Consider the following 21,842-nt stretch of genomic DNA (forward strand, 5'->3'; position numbering starts at 1 on the left):
CTCTTCCCATGCCAGCCCAAGTGTTTGGCCTGGCTCCTTTCCACACAGTCTAGACCCCAGTATCTCCCTCCCTCACCCCCAGGAAGGCTTGTGTGGACAACTGACAACAAAATTGGAACCTCAAATTGGAAGATCTGTAGAAGTGATAGTTAAAAGAATTGTCCTGCTTGTAAATTTACATTTTCATGGTAGCTACAGGGGAAGATGGTGCAGCATAAATCTTAAGACAGGATTATTCTCTAGTTTAGCTCAGGATTTGAGAATATTTACTAGTTATGATAGGACCAAAATGGAAGGATGACCCCTCTTGAGTCTTTTGTTTCCGCCTGTGATTAAAAACCATCCCTGTAAATATATTTCCAGTAATTCCAACAAATGGAGAAAAGCCCCTTCCCTACTCTCCCAAGCTGTCCGTCTCTCTGGTCAAATGATATTGAAATGAATCTTTTGTATCTAGAAACTTCTAAAAAGAGAGCCAGACCATTTTGACCTAAATACACTTTATGCAGTTTGTGATGAGTATAAACTGCCTAATAAAGTAGTAGCATATATTATTAAAAGTTAAAAGTAGACAAGATGATTAAAAATCATCTTAAATTATTTACATTTTTATTCCATAGCACGACAATAGAGTGTTATGTGTAAGCAGCTCTCATTCAAATGAAGGAACATATCTGACATTGTTCATGTTTTAGAATTCAAAGTCTTCGAGGACAGATGATAATCAGATTTAAACCTTCCAAGGTAATCACCTCTGTTTCCCCTTAGATATACATGGCCATACATGCCTACTGAAATTCCCTTTTCAGTATTTTGTGTGTACTCGTTTTGAATCTATTTATTAAAAGGGTTAGGTTTTCCCCCCACTGTGATAAAAGAAACCAGTTTTCATTTAAATGATTCCATTTAGGTGTTTGCGATTATTAATAATACAGCATACAAAAGGAAACATTTCAATGACAGGAACCTTGAAATGAATCCTTGAGAATTTGGAATGGATATTGCTTTCTTACAATAATCTGGGGCCAATCTATACTTTTGTTGAATGCAGTAGTTTTGGTTTGGTTTAGGTTTTTTTTTTCCCCTTTTTTTGAGGGTCAGAGCTATTAAATTTTAGTCGGTTGGTAGAGGAAGTGGCGGGTCTCTTGGCTGAGAAATCTACTAGAAATTACTCTTTGGGAGAAAAAAAAAAGGAGAAAATTGCCTCATCAGACCCATCTTTCAACCAACCAACAAATCCTGCGACTCTCACTATTCTTAATTGTTGACCCCCACCATCACACAATGTGGCAGGAACTCTCCCCTCAAAGAAAGATCCATGTTACCTCATCAGGATGTACTTGTTAAAAGTGATAATGGTTCAGAATCGGTAGTTAGCCACATGAAATACAGTATCTTCTCTTTAAATGTGGAGGTTTGGGGCCTAAATTAATACCCTTGTTACATAAGTCATTGAGTTATCTGAAAATCTTTTGATTTGAGTGGAAGATATCTATAAGATGCTTTTGTTATCCAAAGAGTTCAAAACACAATATTTATTTAATTTGGAGAAGTTATTATGTGATGCCTACTGCTCACTGTTGAGTGTCATTTAGCCTTTAAAAAGCTGCCTTTACATATGTAGTACCAACACTTGAAAATATATTTAAGGAATTATATATTTTCTCATCAAATACATTTTTTAACATCTGATGTGTGTGGCATTAGGTGAGTGGGACTGGACTTAAAAAAAAAATCACAACCTTTTACAGTGAATTCTCTTACTGCGTGTGGCTTGCCTGCCCTGAGAAATGAACTTAACGGGGCATTGTGAATAGGATGTGTGGGTTTAAAATTCAGTGGATTATTCACATCTGTTAGGTGAGAATTAAAGAGAGCTAAATAATGTATTCTTATGTTTTAGAGCTATCACTGCCAAAGGTTACTGACTAGTAAGTATCAACATCTGTGTTACTTCTTTAGATTTCCTGATTCAATGTGTCTAAACATTTCATTTACTACTGGAATTTTTTGAAGTTGTTTTAAGCCTCTGATGCACTATTTCATTGAGAGATATTATTAGCAAATATTAGTTAAGGGATTATATGTACAATTAGCTCTAAATAACATTAACTGACTGTTATGATTCGTATTATTGAAAGGACGTCAGATACTTGAAACGATAAATAATGGAATAAAAATAAATAAAGGTACCTGTATTTTGACAGTGATATTCCACCTCTGGTTTCCCCATGTGCAAGCGTAAACACGTGCATGCATACATACACACACACACACACACTCACTCTCTCTCTCTCTCTCTCTCACGCACAATCATTCAAATGCCTTTTCTTTCTCTGACAAAAATATTCATTAAAAACATTTCACTGTGCTGCCTTTTAATATAGCACGGGCATTCAACCTGCGCAGGAAGCTTCCTGGAACCGCACAAATACTGTGTAATTATCTGGCGGCTCCCTGCTGGCTGCTGCATATTCCAAGCACAAAGTGAGCAGCGCATTTCTAGAGCCTGACTCCTGTCTTCATTGTCCCTGCTTGGAATATGAAGCCTCACTTCATTATAGTAGACCTGATCAAACTTGATAGATTTAGCCATTATTCTTGACTGTGTCAACTTTCCACAGGTTTCCCCCCCTCCTTGGGCTCTTTTGTTTTGCCACCCAGGGAATGCAGAATATTCTGAGTCTAGGTTTCTCTCTTTCTGACTCTTCTTCTCTTTCTTCCCTCCCTCCCACCCTCCCTCCCTCTGGGCTCTCTCAATCCCCCTCCTTCTCCCTCCACCCCATTTCTTTCACCATCTCGCCCCCTCTCCCTCTCCCTTCTCCCACCCAAACAAACCAAGGATTCAACAAATAATGTTCCTTCCACATCATGTGATTCAAGGAAAATAAGCCTTGCAATTTTTCTCTCAATTGTCCTCTTTGGTTTTGATTTTTCAGTTACTATAAAAGAATTCTGCAGCAATGTTGACACACAAGGCAGAAATGCTTTGAAAATCCTTTTCTATTTCCTGTTAGTAGCACAGTAACTTTTGCTCTATGGTGTTGTTGTGGTGATGGTTGGGGTTTTTTGCTTTTTTGTTTTTTTGTTTTGTTTTGTTTTTGGGGGTCTGTTTTATGACAACTTTCAAGGAGCACTTCAGAGTTCATATTTTCAAGGATCATCCCCATCAGTGTATCTTATCAAATTTTATAAATGTCGCAGTGCATTTTCTTTACAAAAGGCATTAGATAATTCTCTAGGCAAATACAGATGTTGATGCAACTGGTTTAGCATAACAGATTGCCTTGTAGTTTTTGAGAGTTGCTATGCAACAATAGAGAATTATATCACAGTTCTCACAACATTTTAAAGTATCAAAAAAAATAATGCAAGCTGTATTACCATAATTAGGATCACACGGATCCCTCATACTGTCATGGAACAAGTTAATCAATATGTAAGGTATTTGTTACTGACCTTAAAATACTTATTAGGTCAGTTTATCATTACCCTAGTTAATAAACATTTGGCGATAAGATTTTATTCCAGGGGTTTTAATTTTTTTCTGTAGTGTATACATTCCTTCATTGGACCCCCAGCACTGTTTAAAAGCAGAAAATAATGGTGAATGTAAAGTTCTGCTTATTAAGTGCAAATTATTAATTCAATAAGAACTTAAGGGGCTTGGAAAGTCCTCTACTCTCCAGAGTCTCTCTGCACTCCAAACCACTCCCAACCCCCCTTTATTATGTTTATTTTTTTTAAAGCAAAAGGCAGGCTCCCAATATGATGGCTTTCAACAAGTTTGCTCACAGGATTCTTATTGTAGCGTCTGGTTTTATGCCACAGAAATAAGGTAAGATGCTAGTATGGCTTGAATTTAATATGATCCTCCTTAAATTAAAAATAAAATAATTATTTTTTAGAGTGACATTTTCAGTCACACCAAAAGCTTTGCGGCATCTTAAAATGTAAATTGCCATGAAGCAACACAAAGGAGAAAGGGAAGATTTTGAAGGCAATCGCACTGATCACTTAATTCAGTGGCTGCATATCCACTTGGCATAAGGTAATTAGAGTGCCACATTGCTGTAAAGACAGAAAGCTTAGGGTCCCATTCTGACTCACCCAGACGATAATACATGATTAGAAGTCAGTGACAGATCACAACTGCTGAATGACCCACCAAGGTCTTATCAAGGGCAAATCGCATAATTAGCATGCACTTCGCTGGCAGAGGAGTGCAGTGCTATTGTTCCCGCACAATCAAATTAGCCCCGCCAATGAGGTCAGTGTTCTGTGACCTTAGAGACATTTCATGTATTATTCCCCCCTTCTTGTCACACACATGCACACACAGACACGTGCAATGTGCACACATTAATACACACTTAAACTGAATCTAAGTTCCGTGGACACTAAAAACATGTTTTATAGAGACATTTTTGAAGTACACTCCATTGACTCTTTAGTTCACCATGTATAGAATGAGGAATGAGGAAACCAGCTAATGTAGTCTGACCCTGGGGGACACATATGTAATGGAGCTACTTTGACATAAATTCAAGAATCTAGTGAGGCCTGGATCTCACATTATTTGCTCTTAATACATCTGCAGCATCCCGCATGTGCTCATGAAGTCTTCGTTCAAGCTTCAGGTCTCTTCGTCCTTCTGGGGATCAAAATGACCCCATGGATGTGTCCACTCCGTCTACACTTTCTTCAAGCATTGTCCATTTCTAGGACCCGAAACTTCTCTCTGAAAGGACAGTGTTTTGGGAATGGCTGAGGCCTCTCCTGGCTCCAAACTCTTCTCACAGCCAAAGCCCCGCCGCTCTGTGCCACCAGTGGTCCCCGAGCGCGGCTGTCTCACGGCCGGTGCTTTCCTTGCTGGGTGGCTGGCAAAGCTGGGATCTTCTTTTCATTTTCAGCAACTTGGGGATCTGGGCAGAGCCCTTCAGTGAAAAAATTGAATGACTAGCTTGGAGGCTGTTTTGTTTTCCAGCCTGAGAGTCATTTTCCCATTTGTTCTACACACTTTATCACGTGTTCAGTGCACATGAGAGGTTGTTTGATGCTCAGCAGGAGCGGGAGCATCTGTTCCCTCCACCCTGTGCTTTCCATTTTTCAGCTATACTCTCTCTAAACCAGGTACCATGACCCACACTTCTGGACCCCATTTTGCTGACATTACCTGCTACTGAACTTTCTATTGATTCTGTTAAAGAAATTGTTTACATCGTATCATATTAAAGCTGAGTTTGGAGTCCTTTAATGAGGATAATGAAGATATTTCATTCTATTTGGAGCTAAATAATTTCAAGTTTTTGTTCTCCAAATCTTGCCCAAGGATGACTCACAACTTACTACTATTAAGATAAAGCTCACATGAGCTGAGATTTCATGACATTTTCAGAAGCATCTAGTCCAAATTTTAGTGCTAATGAGAAGTCTAGGGAATATTGATTTGTGTAAGAGGGAGGGGCTCTGGCTTGAGGCTATTGTTGGGGGGCTGCTGCATGAGGTGTGGAAAAGCTTTGGCTGTATGGTGCAATCAAGAAGCAATGGACTGAATATCAGATGACTTGGGTCTAGTCCTGGCTTTGAACTTGGCTAAGGCTTTCTTCATTCTTGACCTTGATGTCTTTATCTGCAAAATGACTAGATTTGGCAAGAGGCTGTCTGTGATCCCTCCTAGCAATAGCATTTTGTATTTCTAAAACCTTTGTGAAAGCTTTGCCCAGTCTACTTGGTTATATGTGCTCATCAACCGCCGACCTTAATGTTTGCACGTTACAACTCTGACCATTGTAATGGATAGTAATATTGCAGACAGGGGACCAGACTTTGGAGTTCTAACACAGCCAAGGAAGAGAGGGGTACAAGCGTGTCTATTGTTTACAAGATTTCCTCCCCCTCCCACCTTCCATGCATACACCTTCTATAATTAAACACTAAGGAAGAGGAGAAGCCAATGAAAGCACAACTGATTTATGTTTAAATAATATGTTCCCAAAGTGTCACTGAGCAGGCAAGTTCATCTTTGAGCCAATTAAATAATTCGAGCTCCAACTTGGCCTCTTCTGTAATTGTTCTGTTTTGTGATGCTTGCATTTTAATGGGCGATGCATTTTTACAATTGTATCGTGGTACTCTTGTGCTTCCAGACATATTTCTTAGGGAAATAAAGGATTTTGAATGACTTCTGTTTTCTGAAGCTGAACTACATGGACATTTTAAGAGAAGGAGATTTCAATTAGAGTTTAGTAGTACAGGGTCCTCCATGAGAATTTATTTCTTAGGTATATTCCTTTTATTATAAATGTCTTGGCTGTTTGTGCTAAACGCATGGATGAAACTTTTTTTCTTGTATGCACAATGATAATTTCTAACGGTGTTGATTGTGCAAACACAGGGACATTTCCCTTCAATGAGAATTAATATTGTCTGTCTGTAGAGTGGTAGCAGTATTCAGTGTGCCACAAAAGTTCCTGAAAACATTATATTTATAATGATTGTGATAAGCTATTCCATCCTCCTGGTATTTAGCCTTCATGGTAACTTCTTTTTGATGAAAAAATATAGAGAATTATGCACAAAGGAGCAGTTTTTATACTTGTAATGGAAATATTAAAAAGGGACCCATTTTTACAAATTGTCTATCTAATAGAGATTTTACAGCATCTGTAAAATATAGACACAGCATCTTGCAGCACTGTATCTGCTGTAAGGGTGGGTGCCAATTTGCATAAAGTGTATATTTTCATATGTGTTCTCCTTGTCCATTATATATATCACATATAAATATAAATCATGGTACCCAAAGTATCAGGGGGTTTCCCCCCCACCTTAGTCCTCCAGTGCAAACCATGAAAGTCCCCTAACAAACAGGATTAAAATTCACTCCTTTCAGCCATCCCAGGCATTTATTCCTTCCTTTTCATTGAGCTACATTTGTCTGATTTAACAAGATAAGATTTGAGTGCTGATGCAGCCCGTTGTTAATGTAGCAGCCGCATCCACCATACCATCGACACTCGGCATCAGAGGAATGCATAAATCAGGTATTCAAAAAAAATTAGATATGCAGCACACCAGTTTTATAGTCCCAGCCTCAGAAATTGAAATGGCCCAGATTAATGTATTATATCTTACACACTGTCCGAGTGAATCAACTTTAATATATTGAACAGATTCGCAGAACAAGACTTTGTTATCTAAGGAGCACTCGGAAGAAGGAATTGACCTGAGGATTTGATTTGGTTCAGGTAGTTCATGTTGTACAGCAGCATTTGAATAGTTTCACATAAAAATAAAATTTGTATTAGAAATATTTCCCATCATTTCTGGGCTCATCTGCACGGCAGCTTTGCAGAGGGCCAATATTATAGAAACAATGTCCGGCCAAGATGTGATTTTAACCTTTGCTTCTGACATGGCAAAACAATCTAATTGTAATTTTGATGCAAGCTGCTGCTTCTCAGCAAGGCAGCTTGTATGGGCTGACTTTGACTAGTTTGGATTTTGACTGGAAATGAAATGCCCATTGAATTGCTCATACAATAGAAGCACCACAATTTGTAGCATTCCATTCCCAGAGGCTCAGTCGGGGCTGAGGCTGTTCTGTGAAGAAGCTGCTTTTTATACTGCTGGATGCCATTCCAGGGAAGGACCAGCTTGGAAGCAGTGCAGGGTTGTGAGGACAGTAGCTCTTTTCCTTGCCAGGCTGGGAGAACCAGGATGAGGAAATAGTTTAGGGATTTGAAACCAGACATGATGTGGGGTTCTTTCCACCCCGTCTGCCTGGAGAAGAGGAAGGTGCAGGAGACAAGCAAAAACTGAACTCTGGGGAGAAATAGTCTGCATTTAGTGGGGTACGTGGCAAAGTGTTTCATTTTTCCATGGCTTTCTATTTTCTGTTTCACATTCTAGAAAGACCTCGTTGTGCAACCTTAGGACCCACAAGGTTGCGCTCTCTTTACAGTGATGGAGCCTGAACTCCTACCTTATACTTCTTGATGATGTCAGCTGTGTGATCGATGATGGATTGTAAACTCCCCTGTGACTCAGAGATGGGGTTCTGCCTGTTTAATGTGTTTGATAGAACAAATGCTATCAGTAGCGGTGATGATTTTATCATTGGACCCTGAAAATCTCTAAAGTACATGGAATAAGAGAAATAGGCGGAGAAGAGTTATTAAATGTAAAGACAGCAAGTAGATGCCCAGCAGGTCAAACCCTAGCTCCCCTTACATGCAGATGGCAAGGTAAACAGGAAGTCCAAAGCAAAAGTATACTTCTTCCCCAGATATGGCACTCCAGCCTGTGTTGGCATTGATAACAAATTTTCTGCCTATTTACCCAATTAATCTCGCCTCCTTTTCAGGCCCTTGGTTTATTCTGGTCTTGCAGAGATTGAAGGTCTAAATGATCTACCCAGAGCAATAGTTTAAAATAAGGGATGCTTTGGTGTAGTCACCTTCATGAGTATATAACTAATGCCCATTTTTCTGTGATTGGTGAAGCCAAATATGAAACTGGTCTGACATCAGAAATCTGGTTAGGTTTTTACAACTTTTACTAATTCTCTTTTCATCTGCCTAATTCCTGTTTACTCTCCAGATGTCAACATAGGTATCATTTTTGACTGGGCAGCCAAGCCTTTGGCCCTCCTTCTCCCTTCCTCTACCAACCACATCCAGGCCGCTGCCCACCTGCCTGGATGCCCGCCTGCATCCTGCATTCCCCTTTGACCCACAATTCGGTAGCTGCCGGTTTCAATCTCTTTCTCCCAAGAGGACTCAAAGCTCTTTAAGACCGTCTTTTTCATAATTCTCTCTCTCATTCTTAACACAGTGCCTGGCACAGAAACAACTTTCATTCACCATCGGCAGATCATACTCATTCATCTATTCACTAAATATTTTTGAATGCCTACTATATGTCAGCACCGTCCTAAGCTCCAGGGACAAAGCAGCCACATTCTAAGGTGGCATTAGCAAGCCAAAAAATACTAAATGAGCCATGTGAAATTTGACTCTGAGATCTATAGAAGTGGCAATTTCATATGGTCCAGCCTAATGCATAGCATGCCATGTGGAGATAATGAGCACATCAGTGCAGTAATGGTGTTTGACAACATCATCTGAGCCATGTTACAGTGTGAAAGGCTCCTGCTTGAGCTTATTATACTTTAACATAAAAATTCTCCAAAAATCATCAGGCAAAAATCGGGCAGCATTAGTCACATGGAATATAATAGTTGCTTTAATGGTTACTGAAACAGCAGTCCTTGTGTCCTGTTACATATGTGTTACTCCACAGCATTTCCGTAGCCATTCCAGACCTTGCTTCTGGACTCAGGGGTGCTCAGCATATCCTCAGAGCCCTGCAGAGCCAGTGTTTGCCAACTTCCTTTGTGGCCCAATCTCTGGGTCTGTGGCCAACAGGATTCTCATTGTACCACAGTGACGCTTTTTCCTCAAAACCTCTGGCCCCTCACTCAGGTTCTAGGAAACTGCTGTTGCTACCCTGGGAAGAATAGTTTGGGGGTGCTAAGCCAGGGGAAATGAGAACAGGCATGTTGCTCTCTCTCCTCTTCTGAACTGACAGGTACCAGCATCTGTCCTTGTTATTGCAAATGGCAAGTCTGACTCTCTCCCTGCTGACACTACTCTATTCGAAGACCTTTTGGGGGCCCCTCATCTGTGTGTGTGCAGAGTGGCCTTCAGCTGGCTCCTGAGTGTAGGACACTGAGGGTCCATGCTTCCCTGCAGCAGGCACATTTGGTGTGTTCTTTCTCACAGCATGTTCCTGTTGTAATATCCAGCTTTGACAGTGCACATTCTCTGAGCGTGTATAAGAAAGTGTCAAAAAAAGTGCTAACATTTCTACTAGTTGGGATCATTAATTTTCTCAAGGAATCACTAAACAAAATGACGTTTTAAAGAAGCCCTCCTACGCTGCCATTTCTAAAGTTTTTATTTTGAATGTTGTGCACCCTTAACTGCTTCATTCCCCTTGTACTCAGCTTATTTTTCCAGATTAAAGTTCATAGTGTTTTATATGGTAGAAATGATAAATATTTTTGCATATTTTTTAATTACATAGGAATCAGTGCTGTTTGCTAGCTTTTGCTGAAATTATAAAGGAATTTAGAAAAGAAAAAGGAAATCCAAAGCAAAGAAAAGGAAAAAGAAGCTGCTACACAGAGGGCTTATGGCAGATTTTCTCCATCTAAGACCGTAGAGATGGTAGATAGGTTCCGATCACTCCCTAGCTCAAGCTGACTGAAGGCCAGGGCATATGTCTCATTTGGACGATCCCTGCAGCAGCTCACAGTACAAGTCTCTGTGCACTGAGCAGGCTAGAATGACATTTGTGGAGAAAGCATTCCAGCTACCATGTTTATTAAGCACAAGTTTTATGCCAGATCTAACTGGACCCTGCATTACTCCATTATAGAGATTATCTCCCCTTTTTACATACAGGCAAACTGAGGCCCAGGCTGCTCATCTTTATACAGCCAGCAAGTAACAGAACTAGGATCCAAATCCAGGTTTCCACCTCCAAAAGCCATGCCCTCTCCATTCTATTACTCAGCTTTTGACATGGCAAGTTCTCAAGATATGGTAGAGAGATCCAAAATGTTCAGCAAAGGAATGCATTTACCATCAGGAAATGGTTGAGATACTCATTCATATTAAAAATAAGGTCTATTGTGTATCTGCCCCAGGCATGTTGGCAAAATTATAAGGATCATTTTATCTTTTTTTCCCTCTCTTTCCTTTCTCTCTCCATTCTTTCCTAAGGACTTGAACCTTTCTGAGGGTTCTTATCCTTGATCCCGTATATCCTAACTTTAAGACACCCTACACAGTAGACGGTTCAGTGTGAGTGAGAGATGCTCTCCAGCACACTTCCTCCTGCCCTCATCCTAACAGACAACTTGGAGACCCACAAATATCTTTCAGCATTCCTGTCTCTCTCTTCATTGAGATAAAAACAAAGTGGCTCCAACCCCCATTATCCCAAGGTTTTTGGAGATCTGAAAGGAGGCAGGGAATGCTGTGCTCCCCCAGGCACCTCTCACTCTGAATTCTTGCCTTCTCTGAACTCCCTCCACAACACTCAGTTGCACTTATGAACACTGTCTTCATTTCCTAAAGCACCACAAAAAAATGAGTTACTGCACGTAATATGCATTTATTGACGGTTTTCAATCCTAAAGAGGGATTACAGAACAGAAAACAACTTTAAGTTGACTGTGGTTCCTCTGCTCTTGTAGGGCCTTAACCACCCTCATTGTGAGGCCTGTCCACCTGGCCGTGAGCTTTCCTAGAACGCAGCCTCGGGCCATTGAAGCCTCTTTTCTCCCCTCAGATTTTCAGCCTCCCCCTATTTTGTTTCCCCAGCCCCGAGATGAAAACTGAAAATTCCTTTAAGTTGTTTTGCTGAGCAACTGAGCACCACTTCTTCCTGTTCCCCACTTTCCACAGCCACTTGCTTTCACATAATTGTAAGGCCCACTAAATGGCAATGTGAAACAAAGAACCATATACCAATGGGATGATTTTAGAAGGTTTCCTAGAAAGGAGAAAGTGTTCCAGTCATCCTTTCTTTGGAAATCACATTCCGCTCCTCATATCAACATGTTTTGCCCACTGGTCTGATCTGGGTTTGACCATATGCCAGGGTTCAGCTAGTAGAATGTCCTCCCATTTCTCTGCTTCTCCCACACACTTGGTTTATATTTTCTACAATTAAGAAGCCATATTTGACTAATTTTAAAAGATATATTCATCCTAGTGTTTATTGTAACATTATTTACAATAGCCAAGGTGTGAAAGCCACCCAAATGTCCATTAACAGGTGAACAGATAAAGATGTGGTGCACATCTTCTAGAAATAAAGGGCTAGATTAGAACTTGAGCCTTCTTGTATACAGGGGACAAGTTCTTAACTATTCTACATATGTCTCTATACAGGTCTTCACCTATAATCTGTCTTTTCACATAATCTGAGCTATTGGGCCCCATACCTCGAGGTCAGTAATGGAAAATGTCTAGAGTACATTAAAGCCAATTAAAGGGAGAACAAGGTGCCAAAGATTCAAGTATTCTCCTTGACTAGAGTTAAATTTATCTTTGACTTAATTATTTATCCTGGGACAGCCTCTTATATTCACTTAATAATCTAGTTTCATCAGAACCTCTGATAACAATCCATTGCTTCTTCATTTCCTTTTTGGACCTCTGGGCATTTCTTAGAGCACGTCTTACAGCCTGGAGATCACCAAATGAATCCACTTTTCTAAAGCATATCAAACCAAACATGTGGATAATGTCTGAAGCAACAGCAAGGGGAGTCTAGAATAGATTTTACAGTACTTCTGAACAATATCATTTGAACCAGGATTCAGAACTTTGTCGCTTATCTTACATGCCCAGAATGTTCGAGGTGCACGTACCTGAACAGCATGGTTCTCTTCTGTGCCTCCTCTAAAGATGGTGCTCTGCTGGCAGGGAGCCTGGTGAGTCATTGGTGCATGTTGCTAGAGAACCACATTTTCAGGAGAGCAGCTGCTTATTGGCTCCCAGAGGGCCTCCTGCTCCTACATTTACAATCACTGTGAGATTGCTCAGAGGCCACTCAGAGTCCTTCCTCCCTCACCCCAAATTCCTCTAAAAAAAAAAAAAGGTACAAGAATCTAAGGGAGACTTAGAAACTTTTGGCAACATTCTCAGAGCCAATCTAAACAGCAACAATCAAAACAAAGAAAAAGTTAAGTGAGAAACTCAGCCAATCATCCAAATGTTTTAACATTCGACATCTAGATGTTTTCAACATTGGTATCACATGAACAAAACCATAGTACTTGCTTGGCCAGTGGCCCAAATGGTATAGTGTGGCCTACTCATTCTGGAGATGTTTTTTATTTTTTTTCTTTTAGATGATGAAAAGATTATATTAGGTTTGGAATTTAGTGATGAAAAGAACCTTGGTAATTATCTCACCTAAGTACTTCTTTATCAGGCCAATGCCTTGAAGATATGACCTGGCCAGTCTTAGTCACATTGCTAATTCCAGAGGTAGCAGTGAAACAGAGTTCTCCTGCTTCTGGCTGCATCTTCTCATAGTGCTATCATGTAGCATTTCCTTTTTTGAAGGGAAGGGAGAGTTAGTGGCTAGGATATTCCACCTTTGACACTGCTCAGCCTATTCTGTTTCCAAATATATACACTATTAAGCCTGTATAGGTAGGATTTACAGCACTGGCTGTTAAACCATCATCATCATCATCAAATATGTGGTGTGAATACACTATACATGAAAAATCCCCCTGACTTGGTGCAGGAGAAGATATGAAGACTTCCAGACATCCTCCCAGATATTTATCTGTGGTCATGCCATTGAGAAGAATCATTATACAAACCTACTCTCTCAGAGAACACAATGCAGCCTAGAGAAAAATCAGGCCTTGAGTCACATAGATCTGGAATGTTCAGCCTTCCCTGAAAGTCAACTATTTCATGAGAACACATGTATAAAGGAATTCTGGGAACATTTGAGAAATGCAAATAACTATCTTTTCTTAGCATAGCTAAGGAAAGTAAGTATGAGTGAATGGGATGAAGAGGTGGACATGTAGTCACTGAAGTATGGGTCACACCAATAGAGCTTTAATACGGTAAAGGCAGATTTTTGCTGTTGGCATGGAGTTGTGATCGAAGTATATGTGGTATGAGAAATGTAGGAAAGGCCAATAAATAAGAGGATATGAATAAGCTCATAAAAAGAAGACAAGACTAATTTTATTAATGTGGCCATCTTTTTAAAAAGCCCGAAAGGGTTCATATTTTAGAAACTTTGCTCCCAAAGATGTCCTCATACCATAAAAATCAACATGAATTTTCTTCTCTAATGAGAAGAACTAATGAGAAAATCAGTCAGGTTATTTGTTACTATTTCAGAGTTCCAGCTTTTATTATATGCCATCCTTTTTGCAAAATCCATTTTGAAAAAGCTGAAAGCATTTAAGTCACTGCCCCCTGCCATGTCAAGAGTGAGATTTTTTGGTGCCTCAGTGAGTCCCCAAGACCACTGCTCTTCAGATTTTTTCTTCCTTGAGAAGAACGCCTCCAGCCCCTGGCTCTCCCACCAGCAGAGCTGCCGCCACCACGCACCAGCATAAAGCACAGATTGCTGCCCAGCTCCTTGGAGAGGGGCCAGTGCATTTGTCAGGAATTGAAAAGTTTTGGAGCCAGTTCGAGGACTTTCTGGTACACAAAGCGTTGGCTAGAAATGTGGTAAGTATTAAATGGGATGTTAATTTTCATGAATATTTTCCCCATGGTTGTAGCTTGTGGTCATTGAGCAATTTAGCAATCACCATGTGGTCTGTTGGACACACAGCCTGGGTGAAGTTCAAGAAATTAGCAGCCAGTCAGTGGGAGAAGGCCAGAGCTCAAATTCATGTGTGTTTTCACTTTCTTCTTTTCTTTTCTTGCTCTCTCTTTCTTTTTTCCTTTCTCTCTCTTCTACCCTCCTCAGGGGATGGCTGCTTCTTTATTAAATTTTTAGGTGCAACCATATGCCTGAGATCTCTCTTTACCTTCCATGTTGATGTTCCTTCACATTCCCCGCCATTTCATTTAGCTTGTGTTTGTCAGACTTGTATTCTGGTTCTAAAATCAGTGTTTTAATGATTCTTGGCCAGTTCATTCTTTACCTTATCATGTGGGATATATTGCATCATTAATTATAGGTACATATATGTTCAGGTGCAAGGCATTCTCTATTTTATTCTTTTCTTCCAAAAGAGGGGGGTTTGCTGAAGTTCTGGGAGTCACAGGACACAAGGGAAGATACTTGATCTGAGGACTGTGGGAAATCATGGTCCATTATTTGACATTAATACTGCTTTACTTTTATATGGTATCCTTCTTACATCTTATGATCCTAATTAGCTCTCATAATTCCATGTGAGGTATCAAGCCTGGAACTCTACCGCAGTCCTTCCTTTGCAGGATCCTACAGTCACTAGAATTGAAAGTGGGCGGCTCAAGACACACAGCTGGTGCTGAGAGACAGGTTTGCTCTCAGCTACATTCTCCTTCCTGTCAGTTCTTCTCCACCTTGATGCCCAAGCTATGTTGTGAGGAATCTTTTTCCTTTTAGTTTTTTTGACATTTATTTATTTTTGAGGTAGAGAGAGAGATTGAGAGAGTGAGCGAGTGAGCAGGGGAGGGAAGAGAAAGAGGGAGACACAGAATCAGAAGCAGGCTCCAGGCTCTGAGCTGTCAGCACAGAGCCCGATGCGGGGCTCGAACCCATGAACTGTGAGATCATGACCTGAGCTGAAGTCAGACGCTTAACTGACTGAGCCACCCAGGTGTACCAGGAATTTGTTATCAATAACAAAAATAATAAAGCCTGCCCATCAATTATCTTTCTAAATTTTTATAAATTATTGCAGGTGAGGTTTTCATGTAACCCAGTATGCTTTTGTGAACACAGGAGAAGGGATAGAAATATCACATGTGTACTGGGGGTTGTGTGTGACACAAGAGCCTTAGATTATCTCTTGGGTGGAACCAGGGGAGAGGGTGTAGCATGCAAATGGCATTTGAGATTTTGTTGATGGGAGTGAGAAACCCGTCCTGTGTTAGTCACTGCTGTCTACTGTTTTAAGAGGAGATATTCAACTGGGTCAATTTAATGATTCTCATTCTTTAAATGATACTCACGATAGAACCCAAGAAATCAGACTTTTCAATATTTTTCATCTCTGGTTCAGGGGAAAAAGCAGCTCTGATAAAGATTTTACCTTCCGAGAATTAACTACTAAATCAATCTGAAATAAGTCTCTAAGAGTTCATTTATGAAAACTATATTATTTGGATATCTGATATAGCTGTGGTAACACGTATAATTAATGATATATGATAAAGTACATTATCTGTCATATATTTTAATAAATGCATTGCATATTATACATTTAGTCTTAAATATACATATTCATATGTATAATATATATGTGCCACCCAGTTTTAAAAAAAATTTTTAATATTTGTTTATTTTTGAGAGAAAGAGAGAGAGAGAGTGTGCTGGGGAGGAGCTGAGAGAGAGGGAGACTCAGAATCTGAAGCAGGCTCCAGGCTGCTCTTGTCAGCCCAGAGCCTGACACAGGGCTCGAACCCACGAACCATGGGCTGAGCTGAAGCAGGACACTTAACCGACTGAGCCACCCAGGTGCCCCTGTGCCACCCAGTTTTTATTCAATATTGTCAGAAAATACATTCTTCTACATCTGTGAAATTTGAGCTTCCTTAAACAGGTACCTTTGTAGAATTTAAATGTTTTGTTGGACTTTACTGTGAAATGTTTTACATCCTTCCCTTTCATGAAGCAGAGAGAAAGATATAATTCATTTAGTTGTCTTTGGATGATTTGTGTCAATACTATCAACAGAATTTATTTATTTTGTTCTCTTATAAAGATCCCCTCAGGTAGGGTGGCCTTGGAGATTGAGACATTCTGTCTATTATCTTTTTGTGTCCCTTCTCTTATCAGGAGAACTACTGTAGTTTTTAGAAATTTCAGCCTGATATTCTCTAGCATTCTTGTAATTTGCTTCTTATCTGCCTTGAGCTATAACAGTTTATGTGATATAAAAACATAAATATTATGTCTAAAATAAGAGTTAATAGGCTCTGAGTGATTAAAGTACCTGTGAATTATCAGGGCTTTATTGTGTGGGATAATAACCCTGAATTGCTGATTCCGGGAGTCACTCTTCTCTGCTGTCTCTTTGGTTTCCAGGTGGGATGTAAAAAATGGAGGTTGCCTAATAAGTGAAGTGTTACTCTCCATTAAAAAACAATGAGGTGCATATGAATGCTTTAAATCTTACCAGGATTAGTGGTGTTTGGTTTGGGATGACCGAAGGATAACCATGGAGTGCTTCTGGCTGTGCATTTGAGAGGGGTGTTTTTATTTGTGTTTTGTCAGGGATGAACCTTTGAGCACACTACAAAAGGACAGTGCCTCTTTAACGGAGACTCTGGCTTCTGTTCCTGGGCGCTTCACGGTGTTGTTCGTAAAGCAGCATGAAAGAGTTGATTTTCATTTTATGTTGTGCTTGTGAGGCATTAGCATGATGTTCTAACACTTGTAAATGAATACAGCTCTTGCCTAATCTGTCATTTTAATGCCTTATAGATTTTATTTCACTCGATGTTGTACCAGATTCTCAATAATAATAATCAACTGCTTTGTTGTTCTCTCGCAGAAATTAAATTTCTGCAGTGGGTGTGCAACTAATAAAAGATGTTGCTTGAGGAAACAAAAAATAAATATGATGAATCATAAAAGTTGGGGGGGAGAGAGGGGAAGTTGCTCCTAGATGAAAGACAATTATGGAACCAGTGGCGAATGTGTCGGATTCTCATATTGTCAACAGCTTAATAACCCTACAGTCTTTAGCCACACTACTTATGTCTTTGAGCGTTAACCTCATGGACTTGGTGTTTTCCTTGATTTCATTTAGAAGCATTAAAATAAAAGGTGAAGTAGTAAAATAACTATTCTCTTTACTTTGCACCCTAGATAGGTTTGCTCACGGTTGCCATTTTGCCACTCACACATACCTTTTATCTTTTCCCCTGTCACAAGCTATCTAGAAGAGCAGCATTAAAGGCAGCTGTGTGGGACTTGGAGTATTGGCAAAGACTGTAAAGTGGAAAATAAACAGTGTGTCTATCACCAAGCTATAAGAACACGGCACTCATAGCAGTGAAATGACAGTGGCAAGCAACTAATTGGTCACCAGCTTTGGAGGAAATATATTCTTCCAGACCTCTGTCATTTACCATGTTCTTTAGTTGGGGGAAAAAAAAGCACCAGGTTGAAGTATTGGCTCTAACCCCCAAAAGAAAGAAAATGAAGAGTTAATATGGGCAGGGCCTTTGGAGACTGAGTAATTGGAGGCATCCACTACTAGAAAAATAGTTGGCTCCCTGCAAAATAATTAATTCACCCCCCCACACACAGGTACTATGTGGGTCCAACACCAGTTATGTGATGAATGTTGTATTTCACACAGCTTCTGCCTGAGAGTCTAGGCTCAATGAATTCAGGGTGGTGGCTGAATTTTCATTAGAGTCTTCCCTTTCCCCCCCTCATTTTGTCCATCTAATTTATAATTACTGCTGGAAAGGGTGATGCATTGAAGAGCTAGAGGAAAGCAAAAAGAAACATGTTCATTTACCAAGAGGAGGAGGGAGATCTACATCATAAACATTTAACTAAGAAAAAAAGCCAAATGTGTGGTAACAGATACTTATAGTGCCAGACCTAGAAATGTAGTGTAATACTAAATTAAAATATATTAAAATTAAGGACCTTAAAACATAATTCAGTTTACCTAGTATATGGACCAATCCAACTTGGGACACGTATGGAGAAACGAAGGACTAAGAAAGAACTCCTCACTCAGACAAGCACTTTGTTTATCTCTTTTAAGGTATATCCACACAGGGCATTCGCATTCAGTATAGCTTAGCTGAACAATGCCTCTGTGTGCACTGAGATTTTGAACTCAAAAAGCAAGATGTCATCACAGCAATAAGTGGTTGGTTATCTCATTCCACAGAACCAGGGAGTCCAAGAATTGTAAGATAGTTTAAAGTAATGTGGGTTGATAGCTTTATAAATTTAAGCACTGTTTGGGGCACCTGGTTAGCGTCTGGCTTCGGCTCAGGTCATGATCTCACAGTTTGTGGGTTCGAGCCCCACGTCAGGCTCTATGCTGATAGCTCAGAACCTGGAGCCTGCTTCGGATTCTGTGTCTCCCTCTCTTTCTGCCCCTCCCCTGCTCACACTATCTCTCTCTCTCTCTCAAAAAGAAATAAAACATTAAAAAAATAAAGTAAAAAAAATTTTAAGCACTGTTTAAGTCCTGGTAAGTTTTGCATTCGCCGGCCATTGATAGGTGCTACCAGGCCTACAAACCCTCTAGAATTATACCTTTTATTTTATATGAATGGACGTGCATTTTGAGAATGCTAGAGAGGATCGCTTGTTTTACTCAGATTCTCAAATTTACACAAGACCAGAAAGAAGCTAAAAACCACTTATTCATGTAATCCGAAGGAAAAAAGGAAGGCAGAGAAAGGAAAGAATGAAAAATAATAAGTTTAAGGAAATCTAGGATCTAGTCCTTCATGAATGTCAGTTGCAAGTAGGAAGGATTGAGTGAAAGCAGTTTTTAATTTTATTTAATTTTTTAAAATGTGGTCAAAAGCAGTTTTTAAACATTGTTTCATAAATTGCTTGTATTGCTAACAAGAATCATCTGAGAATTTGAAATGGCATCCTTTTGTATACTGTGACTTCAGTATTTGTTTTTAAAACAAATACATAACCTTAAAAATTTCCTGAGGTATTACTACCCTATGTGTAATATCGTTCTATTTTTTTTGCCCCCTTTTACCTTTCTGAAGCAATAACATGGCTTGCTCAAGGATCCACATTGAATAATACTTGTGGTGACCATGAGGGCATATCTTTATGACTGCAAGGAATGTAACTGACCCAGGGCCTCGACCGCTATACTGGTAATCCATCACCACGTGAGTCTGTGCTTCCCGTGTTGGGTGTCTAGCCTAAGAGGAAGCGCAGCACTGTTATTGACACAGACCCATTCCTAGGAGGTTCAGGATCCCCTGATGGGCCAATCTGGCTCAAGGACTGTATAATGACTTTGCCAGACTTTCCTTAGAAATAAATGCATGACAGTTTAAGATTCTTCCACTTAGTCTTCCTTCCCTCCTTCACCTGGGGTCACTCACATCATGGCCTGAAGGCTCTCCCAAGCCTCTCCTGCCTCCCTCCCCATTTTCCTTCAGACACATTTCCTCTAATAAATTTCTTATACATTGAATCCCATCTTGGCATCTGTTTCTTCAAGGATCTTGACTAATGCAATAATAAAGTACATATTTTTTGAAAAATCATATACTATATGCAAATTAATGTGCTACCTTGTTGTCTCATTTAATCTTCTCAAATCCCAAGAGATAAGAATTACATTTATTTTACAAGAAGAAAAACAGTTGCTCAGAGAGGTAAAATTACCCAATCTTATACAGCCAGTAGTTTGCAGTTACCATTCAGAGAAAGTTCTGTTCTACTCCAGAGCCCATGGTGTTTCTGTCACTAAATTGTAGGCCCTTTGAAGAAACTGCAACTGCCTCCAAATCCTATTAGTACTAGTCACTGTGTTTGATTTTTTTTCTTGAATGTGACTGTGATTGGAAAATGATGGCATTGGTATACAGTCATGTCTTCTCTTCGGCTTTGTGTCAAGAGCCTGTGACATGAAATTCCTGCCTTCGCCATGGGAGGAGTTCTGAATTGATTGATGTGAGAGGATTTGGGTCATTCATTTGAACCTACCACCCACCCCAAAGGTGCGTTAGTAAGTGATGTTCATGCATCCATTCAGCTTTCCTAGTCAGACTCAGCTGCTGGGAGTGAGAGGGAGCCCATTCAAGGAATGAAAGCCCATGCTTCCCTCTTCCTCCCTAGCACATGTGACTTTCACCATTGTCAGAGAGGTCATAGGGTCAGAGTTGGGGTTCTTGTTGTTGTTGCTGTTGTTGTTGTTGTTGTTGTTGTTGTTGTTTAGAGAGTGAGAAAAATGAATGTTCCTCTTTCAAGGTGCCTGTTTCATGGTGTTTGCTAAACAAAGTAGGATTTTCACAGCACAAGTCCTAAGCTCAAGAGCTCCACTCAGTCAGCAGTTATTTTATGTGCCTTTTATCCAGGCTTTCTCAAGTAAAAAAAAAAAGAAGAAGAAGAAGAAGAAGAAGAAGTAAAAGAAATTTATCCACTCAAAGTGTGCGTTTTGCTAAACTTGTGTCTTTCCTTGTTTGTCATGTAATTACATCCCAAGCAACCACCTTTCAGAAAATTCCACAGTCAAACTCTAAAGCCCCATCAGATGTATAGTGGCTTTTAAGTGGGCTGGTTTTTCATGTAATAATGAGTTGACTATTATATGTACCTCTATATAAATGTAGAGTCTGCTCCTTGGCAAAATATTTAAAATCCCTTGTTTCTCAGTCTCCTTACCTTTAAGATGGAGATAATAATAGTATCTCTTTTTGAGGGTTATTATTTAGTGTGTAATGTGCCAAGCATTCAATCTACATTAATGTTTGGTAAGTAAATAAGCATTTCTTACCCAGCTAATTTTTGGTCTTACAATTTCAGAATTCAGTTATTGATAGTTCTGTCCAGCAAATCATACAAAGGGGGAGACTATCTGTCTGCATAATAATTGTGGGCTCAGACAACTTTAGGAATCAGTGTTTTTCTTAAGGATTGGCAGAATCTATGGAATCTCAGAGAACATAGTGTGTCCTCAGTGAATGTCACAAAAGTGTGAAGGAAAAATGGGAAAGAGGGAATATGACATACAATGGATTTGGTCCTCTAAGGTAAGGGAAAGATAAAGACTCTGTTAGTAAAAGATTGTTTCTCCAACTTATTTTCTGGGAATAGAGAACTAATAATTCCAGAGTTACTCAGCTTCCCTTAAGTATTGGAGGTTCCATATTACAAACACACTTGAGAGCTAAATCAGTGAGTAAGTCAGCAAAATCACTTTGTTGCAGAAGTAGGGTGGTGATGACTATTTTATTACTCTGCAGAAAATTCCCTGATCATCCAAAGTGAGACCATACTCACCTTCCAGCCTGGTCTCCTTGTTTATAAACTCCAAAAAGCAAAAACAGTGCCAAAGGACACACACAATTTTTCCAATGAACTTAAAGTGCTAAAATGATGGCCAG

Source organism: Suricata suricatta, chromosome 4 (genome assembly GCF_006229205.1).
Source record: "Suricata suricatta isolate VVHF042 chromosome 4, meerkat_22Aug2017_6uvM2_HiC, whole genome shotgun sequence".
Taxonomy (NCBI): Eukaryota; Metazoa; Chordata; class Mammalia; order Carnivora; family Herpestidae; genus Suricata; species Suricata suricatta.